General features: G+C 54.0%; 14 non-coding genes across 14 annotated transcripts; all 14 read left to right on the top strand.

Annotated features, from left to right (window-relative positions):
- Positions 1 to 1,188: 1,188 nt before the first annotated feature.
- trnaq-cug (transfer RNA glutamine (anticodon CUG)) lies at positions 1,189 to 1,260 on the top strand. The gene has a single exon. It is a non-coding gene; the product is annotated as a tRNA-Gln (tRNA).
- A 248-nt stretch (positions 1,261 to 1,508) lies between these two features.
- Positions 1,509 to 1,580, top strand: trnaq-uug (transfer RNA glutamine (anticodon UUG)). The gene has a single exon. It is a non-coding gene; the product is annotated as a tRNA-Gln (tRNA).
- Positions 1,581 to 2,788: 1,208 nt separating this feature from the next.
- On the top strand, positions 2,789 to 2,860 carry trnaq-cug (transfer RNA glutamine (anticodon CUG)). The gene has a single exon. It is a non-coding gene; the product is annotated as a tRNA-Gln (tRNA).
- Positions 2,861 to 3,108: 248 nt separating this feature from the next.
- On the top strand, positions 3,109 to 3,180 carry trnaq-uug (transfer RNA glutamine (anticodon UUG)). The gene has a single exon. It is a non-coding gene; the product is annotated as a tRNA-Gln (tRNA).
- A 1,208-nt stretch (positions 3,181 to 4,388) lies between these two features.
- On the top strand, positions 4,389 to 4,460 carry trnaq-cug (transfer RNA glutamine (anticodon CUG)). The gene has a single exon. It is a non-coding gene; the product is annotated as a tRNA-Gln (tRNA).
- A 248-nt stretch (positions 4,461 to 4,708) lies between these two features.
- Positions 4,709 to 4,780, top strand: trnaq-uug (transfer RNA glutamine (anticodon UUG)). The gene has a single exon. It is a non-coding gene; the product is annotated as a tRNA-Gln (tRNA).
- A 1,215-nt stretch (positions 4,781 to 5,995) lies between these two features.
- trnaq-cug (transfer RNA glutamine (anticodon CUG)) lies at positions 5,996 to 6,067 on the top strand. Its single transcript has one exon. It is a non-coding gene; the product is annotated as a tRNA-Gln (tRNA).
- Positions 6,068 to 7,596: 1,529 nt separating this feature from the next.
- trnaq-cug (transfer RNA glutamine (anticodon CUG)) lies at positions 7,597 to 7,668 on the top strand. The gene has a single exon. It is a non-coding gene; the product is annotated as a tRNA-Gln (tRNA).
- Positions 7,669 to 7,917: 249 nt separating this feature from the next.
- On the top strand, positions 7,918 to 7,989 carry trnaq-uug (transfer RNA glutamine (anticodon UUG)). The gene has a single exon. It is a non-coding gene; the product is annotated as a tRNA-Gln (tRNA).
- A 1,527-nt stretch (positions 7,990 to 9,516) lies between these two features.
- On the top strand, positions 9,517 to 9,588 carry trnaq-uug (transfer RNA glutamine (anticodon UUG)). Its single transcript has one exon. It is a non-coding gene; the product is annotated as a tRNA-Gln (tRNA).
- Positions 9,589 to 12,394: 2,806 nt separating this feature from the next.
- On the top strand, positions 12,395 to 12,466 carry trnaq-cug (transfer RNA glutamine (anticodon CUG)). The gene has a single exon. It is a non-coding gene; the product is annotated as a tRNA-Gln (tRNA).
- Positions 12,467 to 12,713: 247 nt separating this feature from the next.
- trnaq-uug (transfer RNA glutamine (anticodon UUG)) lies at positions 12,714 to 12,785 on the top strand. The gene has a single exon. It is a non-coding gene; the product is annotated as a tRNA-Gln (tRNA).
- Positions 12,786 to 13,995: 1,210 nt separating this feature from the next.
- On the top strand, positions 13,996 to 14,067 carry trnaq-cug (transfer RNA glutamine (anticodon CUG)). Its single transcript has one exon. It is a non-coding gene; the product is annotated as a tRNA-Gln (tRNA).
- Positions 14,068 to 14,315: 248 nt separating this feature from the next.
- Positions 14,316 to 14,386, top strand: trnaq-uug (transfer RNA glutamine (anticodon UUG)). The gene has a single exon. It is a non-coding gene; the product is annotated as a tRNA-Gln (tRNA).
- The last annotated feature ends 1,534 nt before the right edge of the window (positions 14,387 to 15,920 follow it).

Consider the following 15,920-nt stretch of genomic DNA (forward strand, 5'->3'; position numbering starts at 1 on the left):
CTTGTTTAAATTGGGACGTGCGAGTGAAATCTGCCTACGGGCCAATTGTAAGAGCCGCCCTTTTCGCACCTTTGAGTCAGATCTCGTCACATTTCTGCCAGAACGGCGAGCGCAGAATGATCCCGATGCCGAGGTGGAGTCTTAAGCTCGTCACTGGTGCCTGCTTTTGCTCTCTCCTGAACCACGGATGTGTTTTCTTCGAAGGACACAGCATTGAGAGACAAGCTGCCGTCAAGCGGTGTTGTTTTTGGAGCTCCTCTCTGCGTTCCCCAGACAGCTGGTGAAAAGGTGACAGCAATTGGAACGAGGCGCATGCTGGAGAGGTGCTCTTTTCTTGAATTTGATTCAACGATTCACACTTTCCCAAACAATTCACAGTAACAGCTGGACATAGAGAAACAGCAATTTTACGAGGGAGAGGAGCAGCAAAGCCAGGCCCCAAGCCTTACCATTCAACCAGTTTTCAGGGAAATCAGGAACCTCAAATCCCAGTTTCAATCACTACAAAACGGTAACAACGACATTTGCACACACAAGACAGTCCAGCGACATAAAAAACAGTGCATACAATACAGACTCCCGGAGAGCCAGGGACACGTGCTCTTGAACACGATCCGTCTGAGATCTCACTTTGCTTAAAAGCATTGCTCAGCGCAGCGCCGTCACAGCCATGGCCGCCGATCAGGGAGACAAACAGCAGCGGCGCTGTTCGAATAGGCAGCTGTAGTGCAGATGCGCGACTTGTCCGACAGCTGTACTGAGCAGGAAGGTAAACTGTGAGGTGCGAAAGCGGAAGCCAAAGTGAAATGCCGGAAAGGCGATTGTCCAGCAGCTTGAAAGTTTGCCAGTGAGAGAGATTAGCGAGCAGTAGCCCGGCTCAGAGTTGCTCATGGCCAACAGCAGCCCCGCTCCCGCTGAGAAACTAGGTTTCGTGGACAGGTTGGCAGATCTGGCACGGCCCGAGCTGCTTCCGAAAACTTCGGCAAAGTGGATTTCGGAGGCGCGGGCCACCGGCCTTACAGGGCAGCAGGCCGTGACAGCGTGGTTGCACTTGAGCAAGACCGAGTGCACGAGCTGCTGGATCAGCAGATCCACAGTTGCCGTCGTGATCCTTGTCGTTGCTGTTTCCACGCTTGACGAAGGAGGCAAACATCCTTGAGCAGTGATTCGGCGGCGCTGCCATCTAGGGGTTCCATGGTGTAATGGTGAGCACTCTGGACTCTGAATCCAGCGATCCGAGTTCAAATCTCGGTGGAGCCTTTTCGCTGGCAGCGTGAGCGATCGTCTTTGACAAAACTGCCGGTTTCGCAAATTCTTGCACCCATGATGGATGTGGGCTGGTTTGCGACACTCCCCGGCGTCAAGCGCGCGAGCTACTTTTGCTCTACCCTGTACCACCCAAGTATTCCCTGCCACGGGCGCAGCAGCAAGAGACCAGATTCTGAGAGCGTTGCTGCAAGTGTGAATGCAGGACAGCTCAGGCCTGGCCTAAAGCAGGCCGCCCTGCTGGTTCCGTGGTGTAACGGTTAGCACTCTGGACTTTGAATCCAGCGACCCGAGTTCGAATCTCGGCGGAACCTCGACTCGTTTCGTCCCGTCCCTTGTTTAAATTGGGACGTGCGAGTGAAATCTGCCTACGGGCCAATTGTAAGAGCCGCCCTTTTCGCACCTTTGAGTCAGATCTCGTCACATTTCTGCCAGAACGGCGAGCGCAGAATGATCCCGATGCCGAGGTGGAGTCTTAAGCTCGTCACTGGTGCCTGCTTTTGCTCTCTCCTGAACCACGGATGTGTTTTCTTCGAAGGACACAGCATTGAGAGACAAGCTGCCGTCAAGCGGTGTTGTTTTTGGAGCTCCTCTCTGCGTTCCCCAGACAGCTGGTGAAAAGGTGACAGCAATTGGAACGAGGCGCATGCTGGAGAGGTGCTCTTTTCTTGAATTTGATTCAACGATTCACACTTTCCCAAACAATTCACAGTAACAGCTGGACATAGAGAAACAGCAATTTTACGAGGGAGAGGAGCAGCAAAGCCAGGCCCCAAGCCTTACCATTCAACCAGTTTTCAGGGAAATCAGGAACCTCAAATCCCAGTTTCAATCACTACAAAACGGTAACAACGACATTTGCACACACAAGACAGTCCAGCGACATAAAAAACAGTGCATACAATACAGACTCCCGGAGAGCCAGGGACACGTGCTCTTGAACACGATCCGTCTGAGATCTCACTTTGCTTAAAAGCATTGCTCAGCGCAGCGCCGTCACAGCCATGGCCGCCGATCAGGGAGACAAACAGCAGCGGCGCTGTTCGAATAGGCAGCTGTAGTGCAGATGCGCGACTTGTCCGACAGCTGTACTGAGCAGGAAGGTAAACTGTGAGGTGCGAAAGCGGAAGCCAAAGTGAAATGCCGGAAAGGCGATTGTCCAGCAGCTTGAAAGTTTGCCAGTGAGAGAGATTAGCGAGCAGTAGCCCGGCTCAGAGTTGCTCATGGCCAACAGCAGCCCCGCTCCCGCTGAGAAACTAGGTTTCGTGGACAGGTTGGCAGATCTGGCACGGCCCGAGCTGCTTCCGAAAACTTCGGCAAAGTGGATTTCGGAGGCGCGGGCCACCGGCCTTACAGGGCAGCAGGCCGTGACAGCGTGGTTGCACTTGAGCAAGACCGAGTGCACGAGCTGCTGGATCAGCAGATCCACAGTTGCCGTCGTGATCCTTGTCGTTGCTGTTTCCACGCTTGACGAAGGAGGCAAACATCCTTGAGCAGTGATTCGGCGGCGCTGCCATCTAGGGGTTCCATGGTGTAATGGTGAGCACTCTGGACTCTGAATCCAGCGATCCGAGTTCAAATCTCGGTGGAGCCTTTTCGCTGGCAGCGTGAGCGATCGTCTTTGACAAAACTGCCGGTTTCGCAAATTCTTGCACCCATGATGGATGTGGGCTGGTTTGCGACACTCCCCGGCGTCAAGCGCGCGAGCTACTTTTGCTCTACCCTGTACCACCCAAGTATTCCCTGCCACGGGCGCAGCAGCAAGAGACCAGATTCTGAGAGCGTTGCTGCAAGTGTGAATGCAGGACAGCTCAGGCCTGGCCTAAAGCAGGCCGCCCTGCTGGTTCCGTGGTGTAACGGTTAGCACTCTGGACTTTGAATCCAGCGACCCGAGTTCGAATCTCGGCGGAACCTCGACTCGTTTCGTCCCGTCCCTTGTTTAAATTGGGACGTGCGAGTGAAATCTGCCTACGGGCCAATTGTAAGAGCCGCCCTTTTCGCACCTTTGAGTCAGATCTCGTCACATTTCTGCCAGAACGGCGAGCGCAGAATGATCCCGATGCCGAGGTGGAGTCTTAAGCTCGTCACTGGTGCCTGCTTTTGCTCTCTCCTGAACCACGGATGTGTTTTCTTCGAAGGACACAGCATTGAGAGACAAGCTGCCGTCAAGCGGTGTTGTTTTTGGAGCTCCTCTCTGCGTTCCCCAGACAGCTGGTGAAAAGGTGACAGCAATTGGAACGAGGCGCATGCTGGAGAGGTGCTCTTTTCTTGAATTTGATTCAACGATTCACACTTTCCCAAACAATTCACAGTAACAGCTGGACATAGAGAAACAGCAATTTTACGAGGGAGAGGAGCAGCAAAGCCAGGCCCCAAGCCTTACCATTCAACCAGTTTTCAGGGAAATCAGGAACCTCAAATCCCAGTTTCAATCACTACAAAACGGTAACAACGACATTTGCACACACAAGACAGTCCAGCGACATAAAAAACAGTGCATACAATACAGACTCCCGGAGAGCCAGGGACACGTGCTCTTGAACACGATCCGTCTGAGATCTCACTTTGCTTAAAAGCATTGCTCAGCGCAGCGCCGTCACAGCCATGGCCGCCGATCAGGGAGACAAACAGCAGCGGCGCTGTTCGAATAGGCAGCTGTAGTGCAGATGCGCGACTTGTCCGACAGCTGTACTGAGCAGGAAGGTAAACTGTGAGGTGCGAAAGCGGAAGCCAAAGTGAAATGCCGGAAAGGCGATTGTCCAGCAGCTTGAAAGTTTGCCAGTGAGAGAGATTAGCGAGCAGTAGCCCGGCTCAGAGTTGCTCATGGCCAACAGCAGCCCCGCTCCCGCTGAGAAACTAGGTTTCGTGGACAGGTTGGCAGATCTGGCACGGCCCGAGCTGCTTCCGAAAACTTCGGCAAAGTGGATTTCGGAGGCGCGGGCCACCGGCCTTACAGGGCAGCAGGCCGTGACAGCGTGGTTGCACTTGAGCAAGACCGAGTGCACGAGCTGCTGGATCAGCAGATCCACAGTTGCCGTCGTGATCCTTGTCGTTGCTGTTTCCACGCTTGACGAAGGAGGCAAACATCCTTGAGCAGTGATTCGGCGGCGCTGCCATCTAGGGGTTCCATGGTGTAATGGTGAGCACTCTGGACTCTGAATCCAGCGATCCGAGTTCAAATCTCGGTGGAGCCTTTTCGCTGGCAGCGTGAGCGATCGTCTTTGACAAAACTGCCGGTTTCGCAAATTCTTGCACCCATGATGGATGTGGGCTGGTTTGCGACACTCCCCGGCGTCAAGCGCGCGAGCTACTTTTGCTCTACCCTGTACCACCCAAGTATTCCCTGCCACGGGCGCAGCAGCAAGAGACCAGATTCTGAGAGCGTTGCTGCAAGTGTGAATGCAGGACAGCTCAGGCCTGGCCTAAAGCAGGCCGCCCTGCTGGTTCCGTGGTGTAACGGTTAGCACTCTGGACTTTGAATCCAGCGATCCGAGTTCGAATCTCGGCGGAACCTCGACTCGTTTCGTCCCGTCCCTTGTTTAAATTGGGACGTGCGAGTGAAATCTGCCTACGGGCCAATTGTAAGAGCCGCCCTTTTCGCACCTTTGAGTCAGATCTCGTCACATTTCTGCCAGAACGGCGAGCGCAGAATGATCCCGATGCCGAGGTGGAGTCTTAAGCTCGTCACTGGTGCCTGCTTTTGCTCTCTCCTGAACCACGGATGTGTTTTCTTTCGAAGGACACAGCATTGAGAGACAAGCTGCCGTCAAGCGGTGTTGTTTTTGGAGCTCCTCTCTGCTGCGTTCCCCAGACAGCTGGTGAAAAGGTGACAGCAATTGGAACGAGGCGCATGCTGGAGAGGTGCTCTTTTCTTGAATTTGATTCAACGATTCACACTTTCCCAAACAATTCACAGTAACAGCTGGACATAGAGAAACAGCAATTTTACGAGGGAGAGGAGCAGCAAAGCCAGGCCCCAAGCCTTACCATTCAACCAGTTTTCAGGGAAATCAGGAACCTCAAATCCCAGTTTCAATCACTACAAAACGGTAACAACGACATTTGCACACACAAGACAGTCCAGCGACATAAAAAACAGTGCATACAATACAGACTCCCGGAGAGCCAGGGACACGTGCTCTTGAACACGATCCGTCTGAGATCTCACTTTGCTTAAAAGCATTGCTCAGCGCAGCGCCGTCACAGCCATGGCCGCCGATCAGGGAGACAAACAGCAGCGGCGCTGTTCGAATAGGCAGCTGTAGTGCAGATGCGCGACTTGTCCGACACGCTGTACTGAGCAGGAAGGTAAACTGTGAGGTGCGAAAGCGGAAGCCAAAGTGAAATGCCGGAAAGGCGATTGTCCAGCAGCTTGAAAGTTTGCCAGTGAGAGAGATTAGCGAGCAGTAGCCCGGCTCAGAGTTGCTCATGGCCAACAGCAGCCCCGCTCCCGCTGAGAAACTAGGTTTCGTGGACAGGTTGGCAGATCTGGCACGGCCCGAGCTGCTTCCGAAAACTTCGGCAAAGTGGATTTCGGAGGCGCGGGCCACCGGCTTACAGGGCAGCAGGCCGTGACAGCGTGGTTGCACTTGAGCAAGACCGAGTGCACGAGCTGCTGGATCAGCAGATCCACAGTTGCCGTCGTGATCCTTGTCGTTGCTGTTTCCACCACGCTTGACGAAGGAGGCAAACATCCTTGAGCAGTGATTCGGCGGCGCTGCCATCTAGGGGTTCCATGGTGTAATGGTGAGCACTCTGGACTCTGAATCCAGCGATCCGAGTTCAAATCTCGGTGGAGCCTTTTCGCTGGCAGCGTGAGCGATCGTCTTTGACAAAACTGCCGGTTTCGCAAATTCTTGCACCCATGATGGATGTGGGCTGGTTTGCGACACTCCCCGGCGTCAAGCGCGCGAGCTACTTTTGCTCTACCCTGTACCACCCAAGTATTCCCTGCCACGGGCGCAGCAGCAAGAGACCAGATTCTGAGAGCGTTGCTGCAAGTGTGAATGCAGGACAGCTCAGGCCTGGCCTAAAGCAGGCCGCCCTGCTGGTCCGTGGTGTAACGGTTAGCACTCTGGACTTTGATCCAGCGATCCGAGTTCGAATCTCGGCGGAACCTCGACTCGTTTCGTCCCGTCCCTTGTTTAAATTGGGACGTGCGAGTGAAATCTGCCTACGGGCCAATTGTAAGAGCCGCCCTTTTCGCACCTTTGAGTCAGATCTCGTCACATTTCTGCCAGAACGGCGAGCGCAGAATGATCCCGATGCCGAGGTGGAGTCTTAAGCTCGTCACTGGTGCCTGCTTTTGCTCTCTCCTGAACCACGGATGTGTTTCTTCGAAGGACACAGCATTGAGAGACAAGCTGCCGTCAAGCGGTGTTGTTTTTGGAGCTCCTCTCTGCGTTCCCCAGACAGCTGGTGAAAAGGTGACAGCAATTGGAACGAGGCGCATGCTGGAGAGGTGCTCTTTTCTTGAATTTGATTCAACGATTCACACTTTCCCAAACAATTCACAGTAACAGCTGGACATAGAGAAACAGCAATTTTACGAGGGAGAGGAGCAGCAAAGCCAGGCCCCAAGCCTTACCATTCAACCAGTTTTCAGGGAAATCAGGAACCTCAAATCCCAGTTTCAATCACTACAAAACGGTAACAACGACATTTGCACACACAAGACAGTCCAGCGACATAAAAAACAGTGCATACAATACAGACTCCCGGAGAGCCAGGGACACGTGCTCTTGAACACGATCCGTCTGAGATCTCACTTTGCTTAAAAGCATTGCTCAGCGCAGCGCCGTCACAGCCATGGCCGCCGATCAGGAGACAAACAGCAGCGGCGCTGTTCGAATAGGCAGCTGTAGTGCAGATGCGCGACTTGTCCGACAGCTGTACTGAGCAGGAAGGTAAACTGTGAGGTGCGAAAGCGGAAGCCAAAGTGAAATGCCGGAAAGGCGATTGTCCAGCAGCTTGAAAGTTTGCCAGTGAGAGAGATTAGCGAGCAGTAGCCCGGCTCAGAGTTGCTCATGGCCAACAGCAGCCCCGCTCCCGCTGAGAAACTAGGTTTCGTGGACAGGTTGGCAGATCTGGCACGGCCCGAGCTGCTTCGCTTCCGAAAACTTCGGCAAAGTGGATTTCGGAGGCGCGGGCCACCGGCCTTACAGGGCAGCAGGCCGTGACAGCGTGGTTGCACTTGAGCAAGACCGAGTGCACGAGCTGCTGGATCAGCAGATCCACAGTTGCCGTCGTGATCCTTGTCGTTGCTGTTTCCACGCTTGACGAAGGAGGCAAACATCCTTGAGCAGTGATTCGGCGGCGCTGCCATCTAGGGGTTCCATGGTGTAATGGTGAGCACTCTGGACTCTGAATCCAGCGATCCGAGTTCAAATCTCGGTGGAGCCTTTTTCGCAGGCAGCGTGAGCGATCGTCTTTGACAAAACTGCCGGTTTCGCAAATTCTTGCACCCATGATGGATGTGGGCTGGTTTGCGACACTCCCCGGCGTCAAGCGCGCGAGCTACTTTTGCTCTACCCTGTACCACCCAAGTATTCCCTGCCACGGGCGCAGCAGCAAGAGACCAGATTCTGAGAGCGTTGCTGCAAGTGTGAATGCAGGACAGCTCAGGCCTGGCCTAAAGCAGGCCGCCCTGCTGGTTCCGTGGTGTAACGGTTAGCACTCTGGACTTTGAATCCAGCGACCCGAGTTCGAATCTCGGCGGAACCTCGACTCGTTTCGTCCCGTCCCTTGTTTAAATTGGGACGTGCGAGTGAAATCTGCCTACGGGCCAATTGTAAGAGCCGCCCTTTTCGCACCTTTGAGTCAGATCTCGTCACATTTCTGCCAGAACGGCGAGCGCAGAATGATCCCGATGCCGAGGTGGAGTCTTAAGCTCGTCACTGGTGCCTGCTTTTGCTCTCTCCTGAACCACGGATGTGTTTTCTTCGAAGGACACAGCATTGAGAGACAAGCTGCCGTCAAGCGGTGTTGTTTTTGGAGCTCCTCTCTGCGTTCCCCAGACAGCTGGTGAAAAGGTGACAGCAATTGGAACGAGGCGCATGCTGGAGAGGTGCTCTTTTCTTGAATTTGATTCACGATTCACACTTTCCCAAACAATTCACAGTAACAGCTGGACATAGAGAAACAGCAATTTTACGAGGGAGAGGAGCAGCAAAGCCAGGCCCCAAGCCTTACCATTCAAACCAGTTTTCAGGGAAATCAGGAACCTCAAATCCCAGTTTCAATCACTACAAAACGGTAACAACGACATTTGCACACACAAGACAGTCCAGCGACATAAAAAACAGTGCATACAATACAGACTCCCGGAGAGCCAGGGACACGTGCTCTTGAACACGATCCGTCTGAGATCTCACTTTGCTTAAAAGCATTGCTCAGCGCAGCGCCGTCACAGCCATGGCCGCCGATCAGGGAGACAAACAGCAGCGGCGCTGTTCGAATAGGCAGCTGTAGTGCAGATGCGCGACTTGTCCGACAGCTGTACTGAGCAGGAAGGTAAACTGTGAGGTGCGAAAGCGGAAGCCAAAGTGAAATGCCGGAAAGGCGATTGTCCAGCAGCTTGAAAGTTTGCCAGTGAGAGAGATTAGCGAGCAGTAGCCCGGCTCAGAGTTGCTCATGGCCAACAGCAGCCCCGCTCCCGCTGAGAAACTAGGTTTCGTGGACAGGTTGGCAGATCTGGCACGGCCCGAGCTGCTTCCGAAAACTTCGGCAAAGTGGATTTCGGAGGCGCGGGCCACCGGCCATACAGGGCAGCAGGCCGTGACAGCGTGGTTGCACTTGAGCAAGACCGAGTGCACGAGCTGCTGGATCAGCAGATCCACAGTTGCCGTCGTGATCCTTGTCGTTGCTGTTTCCACGCTTGACGAAGGAGGCAAACATCCTTGAGCAGTGATTCGGCGGCGCTGCCATCTAGGGGTTCCATGTGTAATGGTGAGCACTCTGGACTCTGAATCCAGCGATCCGAGTTCAAATCTCGGTGGAGCCTTTTCGCTGGCAGCGTGAGCGATCGTCTTTGACAAAACTGCCGGTTTCGCAAATTCTTGCACCCATGATGGATGTGGGCTGGTTTGCGACACTCCCCGGCGTCAAGCGCGCGAGCTACTTTTGCTCTACCCTGTACCACCCAAGTATTCCCTGCCACGGGCGCAGCAGCAAGAGACCAGATTCTGAGAGCGTTGCTGCAAGTGTGAATGCAGGACAGCTCAGGCCTGGCCTAAAGCAGGCCGCCCTGCTGGTTCCGTGGTGTAACGGTTAGCACTCTGGACTTTGAATCCAGCGACCCGAGTTCGAATCTCGGCGGAACCTCGACTCGTTTCGTCCCGTCCCTTGTTTAAATTGGGACGTGCGAGTGAAATCTGCCTACGGGCCAATTGTAAGAGCCGCCCTTTCGCACCTTTGAGTCAGATCTCGTCACATTTCTGCCAGAACGGCGAGCGCAGAATGATCCCGATGCCGAGGTGGAGTCTTAAGCTCGTCACTGGTGCCTGCTTTTGCTCTCTCCTGAACCACGGATGTGTTTTCTTCGAAGGACACAGCATTGAGAGACAAGCTGCCGTCAAGCGGTGTTGTTTTTGGAGCTCCTCTCTGCGTTCCCCGACAGCTGGTGAAAAGGTGACAGCAATTGGAACGAGGCGCATGCTGGAGAGGTGCTCTTTTCTTGAATTTGATTCAACGATTCACACTTTCCCAAACAATTCACAGTAACAGCTGGACATAGAGAAACAGCAATTTTACGAGGGGAGAGGAGCAGCAAAGCCAGGCCCCAAGCCTTACCATTCAACCAGTTTTCAGGGAAATCAGGAACCTCAAATCCCAGTTTCAATCACTACAAAACGGTAACAACGACATTTGCACACACAAGACAGTCCAGCGACATAAAAAACAGTGCATACAATACAGACTCCCGAGAGCCAGGGACACGTGCTCTTGAACACGATCCGTCTGAGATCTCACTTTGCTTAAAAGCATTGCTCAGCGCAGCGCCGTCACAGCCATGGCCGCCGATCAGGGAGACAAACAGCAGCGGCGCTGTTCGAATAGGCAGCTGTAGTGCAGATGCGCGACTTGTCCGACAGCTGTACTGAGCAGGAAGGTAAACTGTGAGGTGCGAAAGCGGAAGCCAAAGTGAAATGCCGGAAAGGCGATTGTCCAGCAGCTTGAAAGTTTGCCAGTGAGAGAGATTAGCGAGCAGTAGCCCGGCTCAGAGTTGCTCATGGCCAACAGCAGCCCCGCTCCCGCTGAGAAACTAGGTTTCGTGGACAGGTTGGCAGATCTGGCACGGCCCGAGCTGCTTCCGAAAACTTCGGCAAAGTGGATTTCGGAGGCGCGGGCCACCGGCCTTACAGGGCAGCAGGCCGTGACAGCGTGGTTGCACTTGAGCAAGACCGAGTGCACGAGCTGCTGGATCAGCAGATCCACAGTTGCCGTCGTGATCCTTGTCGTTGCTGTTTCCACGCTTGACGAAGGAGGCAAACATCCTTGAGCAGTGATTCGGCGGCGCTGCCATCTAGGGGTTCCATGTGTAATGGTGAGCACTCTGGACTCTGAATCCAGCGATCCGAGTTCAAATCTCGGTGAGCCTTTTTCGCTGGCAGCGTGAGCGATCGTCTTTGACAAAACTGCCGGTTTCGCAAATTCTTGCACCCATGATGGATGTGGGCTGGTTTGCGACACTCCCCGGCGTCAAGCGCGCGAGCTACTTTTGCTCTACCCTGTACCACCCAATATTCCCTGCCACGGGCGCAGCAGCAAGAGACCAGATTCTGAAGAGCGTTGCTGCAAGTGTGAATGCAGGACAGCTCAGGCCTGGCCTAAAGCAGGCCGCCCTGCTGTTTCCGTGGTGTAACGGTTAGCACTCTGGACTTTGAATCCAGCGACCGAGTTCGAATCTCGCGGAACCTCGACTCGTTTCGTCCCGTCCCTTGTTTAAATTGGGACGTGCGAGTGAAATCTGCCTACGGGCCAATTGTAAGAGCCGCCCTTTTCGCACCTTTGAGTCAGATCTCGTCACATTTCTGCCAGAACGGCGAGCGCAGAATGATCCCGATGCCGAGGTGGAGTCTTAAGCTCGTCACTGGTGCCTGCTTTTGCTCTCTCCTGAACCACGGATGTGTTTTCTTCTTCGAAGGACACAGCATTGAGAGACAAGCTGCCGTCAAGCGGTGTTGTTTTTGGAGCTCCTCTCTGCGTTCCCCAGACAGCTGGTGAAAAGGTGACAGCAATTGGAACGAGGCGCATGCTGGAGAGGTGCTCTTTTCTTGAATTTGATTCAACGATTCACACTTTCCCAAACAATTCACAGTAACAGCTGGACATAGAGAAACAGCAATTTTACGAGGGAGAGGAGCAGCAAAGCCAGGCCCCAAGCCTTACCATTCAACCAGTTTTCAGGGAAATCAGGAACCTCAAATCCCAGTTTCAATCACTACAAAACGGTAACAACGACATTTGCACACACAAGACAGTCCAGCGACATAAAAAACAGTGCATACAATACAGACTCCCGGAGAGCCAGGGACACGTGCTCTTGAACACGATCCGTCTGAGATCTCACTTTGCTTAAAAGCATTGCTCAGCGCAGCGCCGTCACAGCCATGGCCGCCGATCAGGGAGACAAACAGCAGCGGCGCTGTTCGAATAGGCAGCTGTAGTGCAGATGCGCGACTTGTCCGACAGCTGTACTGAGCAGGAAGGTAAACTGTGAGGTGCGAAAGCGGAAGCCAAAGTGAAATGCCGGAAAGGCGATTGTCCAGCAGCTTGAAAGTTTGCCAGTGAGAGAGATTAGCGAGCAGTAGCCCGGCTCAGAGTTGCTCATGGCCAACAGCAGCCCCGCTCCCGCTGAGAAACTAGGTTTCGTGGACAGGTTGGCAGATCTGGCACGGCCCGAGCTGCTTCCGAAAACTTCGGCAAAGTGGATTTCGGAGGCGCGGGCCACCGGCCTTACAGGGCAGCAGGCCGTGACAGCGTGGTTGCACTTGAGCAAGACCGAGTGCACGAGCTGCTGGATCAGCAGATCCACAGTTGCCGTCGTGATCCTTGTCGTTGCTGTTTCCACGCTTGACGAAGGAGGCAAACATCCTTGAGCAGTGATTCGGCGGCGCTGCCATCTAGGGGTTCCATGGTGTAATGGTGAGCACTCTGGACTCTGAATCCAGCGATCCGAGTTCAAATCTCGGTGGAGCCTTTTCGCTGGCAGCGTGAGCGATCGTCTTTGACAAAACTGCCGTTTCGCAAATTCTTGCACCCATGATGGATGTGGGCTGGTTTGCGACACTCCCCGGCGTCAAGCGCGCGAGCTACTTTTGCTCTACCCTGTACCACCCAAGTATTCCCTGCCACGGGCGCAGCAGCAAGAGACCAGATTCTGAGAGCGTTGCTGCAAGTGTGAATGCAGGACAGCTCAGGCCTGGCCTAAAGCAGGCCGCCCTGCTGGTTCCGTGGTGTAACGGTTAGCACTCTGGACTTTGAATCCAGCGATCCGAGTTCGAATCTCGGCGGAACCTCGACTCGTTTCGTCCCGTCCCTTGTTTAAATTGGGACGTGCGAGTGAAATCTGCCTACGGGCCAATTGTAAGAGCCGCCCTTTTCGCACCTTTGAGTCAGATCTCGTCACATTTCTGCCAGAACGGCGAGCGCAGAATGATCCCGATGCCGAGGTGGAGTCTTAAGCTCGTCACTGGTGCCTGCTTTTGCTCTCTCCTGAACCACGGATGTTTTTCTTCGAAGGACACAGCATTGAGAGACAAGCTGCCGTCAAGCGGTGTTGTTTTTGGAGCTCCTCTCTGCGTTCCCCAGACAGCTGGTGAAAAGGTGACAGCAATTGGAACGAGGCGCATGCTGGAGAGGTGCTCTTTTCTTGAATTTGATTCAACGATTCACACTTTCCCAAACAATTCACAGTAACAGCTGGACATAGAGAAACAGCAATTTTACGAGGGAGAGAGCAGCAAAGCCAGGCCCCAAGCCTTACCATTCAACCAGTTTTCAGGGAAATCAGGAACCTCAAATCCCAGTTTCAATCACTACAAAACGGTAACAACGACATTTGCACACACAAGACAGTCCAGCGACATAAAAAACAGTGCATACAATACAGACTCCCGGAGAGCCAGGGACACGTGCTCTTGAACACGATCCGTCTGAGATCTCACTTTGCTTAAAAGCATTGCTCAGCGCAGCGCCGTCACAGCCATGGCCGCCGATCAGGGAGACAAACAGCAGCGGCGCTGTTCGAATAGGCAGCTGTAGTGCAGATGCGCGACTTGTCCGACAGCTGTACTGAGCAGGAAGGTAAACTGTGAGGTGCGAAAGCGGAAGCCAAAGTGAAATGCCGGAAAGGCGATTGTCCAGCAGCTTGAAAGTTTGCCAGTGAGAGAGATTAGCGAGCAGTAGCCCGGCTCAGAGTTGCTCATGGCCAACAGCAGCCCCCCGCTCCCGCTGAGAAACTAGGTTTCGTGGACAGGTTGGCAGATCTGGCACGGCCCGAGCTGCTTCCGAAAACTTCGGCAAAGTGGATTTCGGAGGCGCGGGCCACCGGCCTTACAGGGCAGCAGGCCGTGACAGCGTGGTTGCACTTGAGCAAGACCGAGTGCACGAGCTGCTGGATCAGCAGATCCACAGTTGCCGTCGTGATCCTTGTCGTTGCTGTTTCCACACGCTTGACGAAGGAGGCAAACATCCTTGAGCAGTGATTCGGCGGCGCTGCCATCTAGGGGTTCCATGGTGTAATGGTGAGCACTCTGGACTCTGAATCCAGCGATCCGAGTTCAAATCTCGGTGGAGCCTTTTCGCTGGCAGCGTGAGCGATCGTCTTTGACAAAACTGCCGGTTCCGCAAATTCTTGCACCCATGATGGATGTGGGCTGGTTTGCGACACTCCCCGGCGTCAAGCGCGCGAGCTACTTTTGCTCTACCCTGTACCACCCAAGTATTCCCTGCCACGGGCGCAGCAGCAAGAGACCAGATTCTGAGAGCGTTGCTGCAAGTGTGAATGCAGGACAGCTCAGGCCTGGCCTAAAGCAGGCCGCCCTGCTGGTTCCGTGGTGTAACGGTTAGCACTCTGGACTTTGAATCCAGCGACCGAGTTCGAATCTCGGCGGAACCTCGACTCGACTCGTTTCGTCCCGTCCCTTGTTTAAATTGGACGTGCGAGTGAAATCTGCCTACGGGCCAATTGTAAGAGCCGCCCTTTTCGCACCTTTGAGTCAGATCTCGTCACATTTCTGCCAGAACGGCGAGCGCAGAATGATCCCGATGCCGAGGTGGAGTCTTAAGCTCGTCACTGGTGCCTGCTTTTGCTCTCTCCTGAACCACGGATGTGTTTTCTTCGAAGGACACAGCATTGAGAGACAAGCTGCCGTCAAGCGGTGTTGTTTTTGGAGCTCCTCTCTGCGTTCCCCAGACAGCTGGTGAAAGGTGTGACAGCAATTGGAACGAGGCGCATGCTGGAGAGGTCTCTTTTCTTGAATTTGATTCAACGATTCACACTTTCCCAAACAATTCACAGTAACAGCTGGACATAGAGAAACAGCAATTTTACGAGGGGAGAGGAGCAGCAAAGCCAGGCCCCAAGCCTTACCATTCAACCAGTTTTCAGGAAATCAGGAACCTCAAATCCCAGTTTCAATCACTACAAAACGGTAACAACGACATTTGCACACACAAGACAGTCCAGCGACATAAAAAACAGTGCATACAATACAGACTCCCGGAGAGCCAGGGACACGTGCTCTTGAACACGATCCGTCTGAGATCTCACTTTGCTTAAAAGCATTGCTCAGCGCAGCGCCGTCACAGCCATGGGCCGCCGATCAGGAGACAAACAGCAGCGGCGCTGTTCGAATAGGCAGCTGTAGTGCAGATGCCGACTTGTCCGACCTGTACTGAGCAGGAAGGTAAACTGTGAGGTGCGAAAGCGGAAGCCAAAGTGAAATGCCGGAAAGGCGATTGTCCAGCAGCTGAAAGTTTGCCAGTGAGAGAGATTAGCGAGCAGTAGCCCGGCTCAGAGTTGCTCATGGCCAACAGCAGCCCCGCTCCCGCTGAGAAACTAGGTTTCGTGGACAGGTTGGCAGATCTGGCACGGCCCGAGCTGCTTCCGAAAACTTCGGCAAAGTGGATTTCGGAGGCGGGCCACACCGCCTTACAGGGCAGCAGGCCGTGACAGCGTGTTTGCACTTGAGCAAGACCGAGTGCACGAGCTGCTGGATCAGCAGATCCACAGTTGCCGTCGTGATCCTTTCGTTGCTGTTTCCACGCTTGACGAAGGAGGCAAACATCCTTGAGCAGTGATTCGGCGGCTCTGCCATCAAGGGTCCATGTGTAATGGTGAGCACTCTGGACTCTGAATCCAGCGATCCGAGTTCAAATCTCGGTGGAGCCTTTTTCGCTGGCAGCAGACGATCGTCTTTGACAAAACTGCCGGTTTTCGCAAATTCTTGCACCCATGATGGATGTGGGCTGGTTTGCGACACTCCCCGGCGTCAAGCGCGCGAGCTACTTTTGCTCTACCCTGTACCACCCAATATTCCTGCCACGCCGCAGGCAGCAAGAGACCAGATTCTGAGAGGCGTGCTGCAAGTGTGAAGCAGGACAGCTCTAGGCCTGGCCTAAAGCAGGCCCCCTGCTGGTTCCGTGGTGTA

This window comes from Hemiscyllium ocellatum, unplaced genomic scaffold (assembly GCF_020745735.1).
Source record: "Hemiscyllium ocellatum isolate sHemOce1 unplaced genomic scaffold, sHemOce1.pat.X.cur. scaffold_2238_pat_ctg1, whole genome shotgun sequence".
NCBI lineage: Eukaryota > Metazoa > Chordata > Chondrichthyes > Orectolobiformes > Hemiscylliidae > Hemiscyllium > Hemiscyllium ocellatum.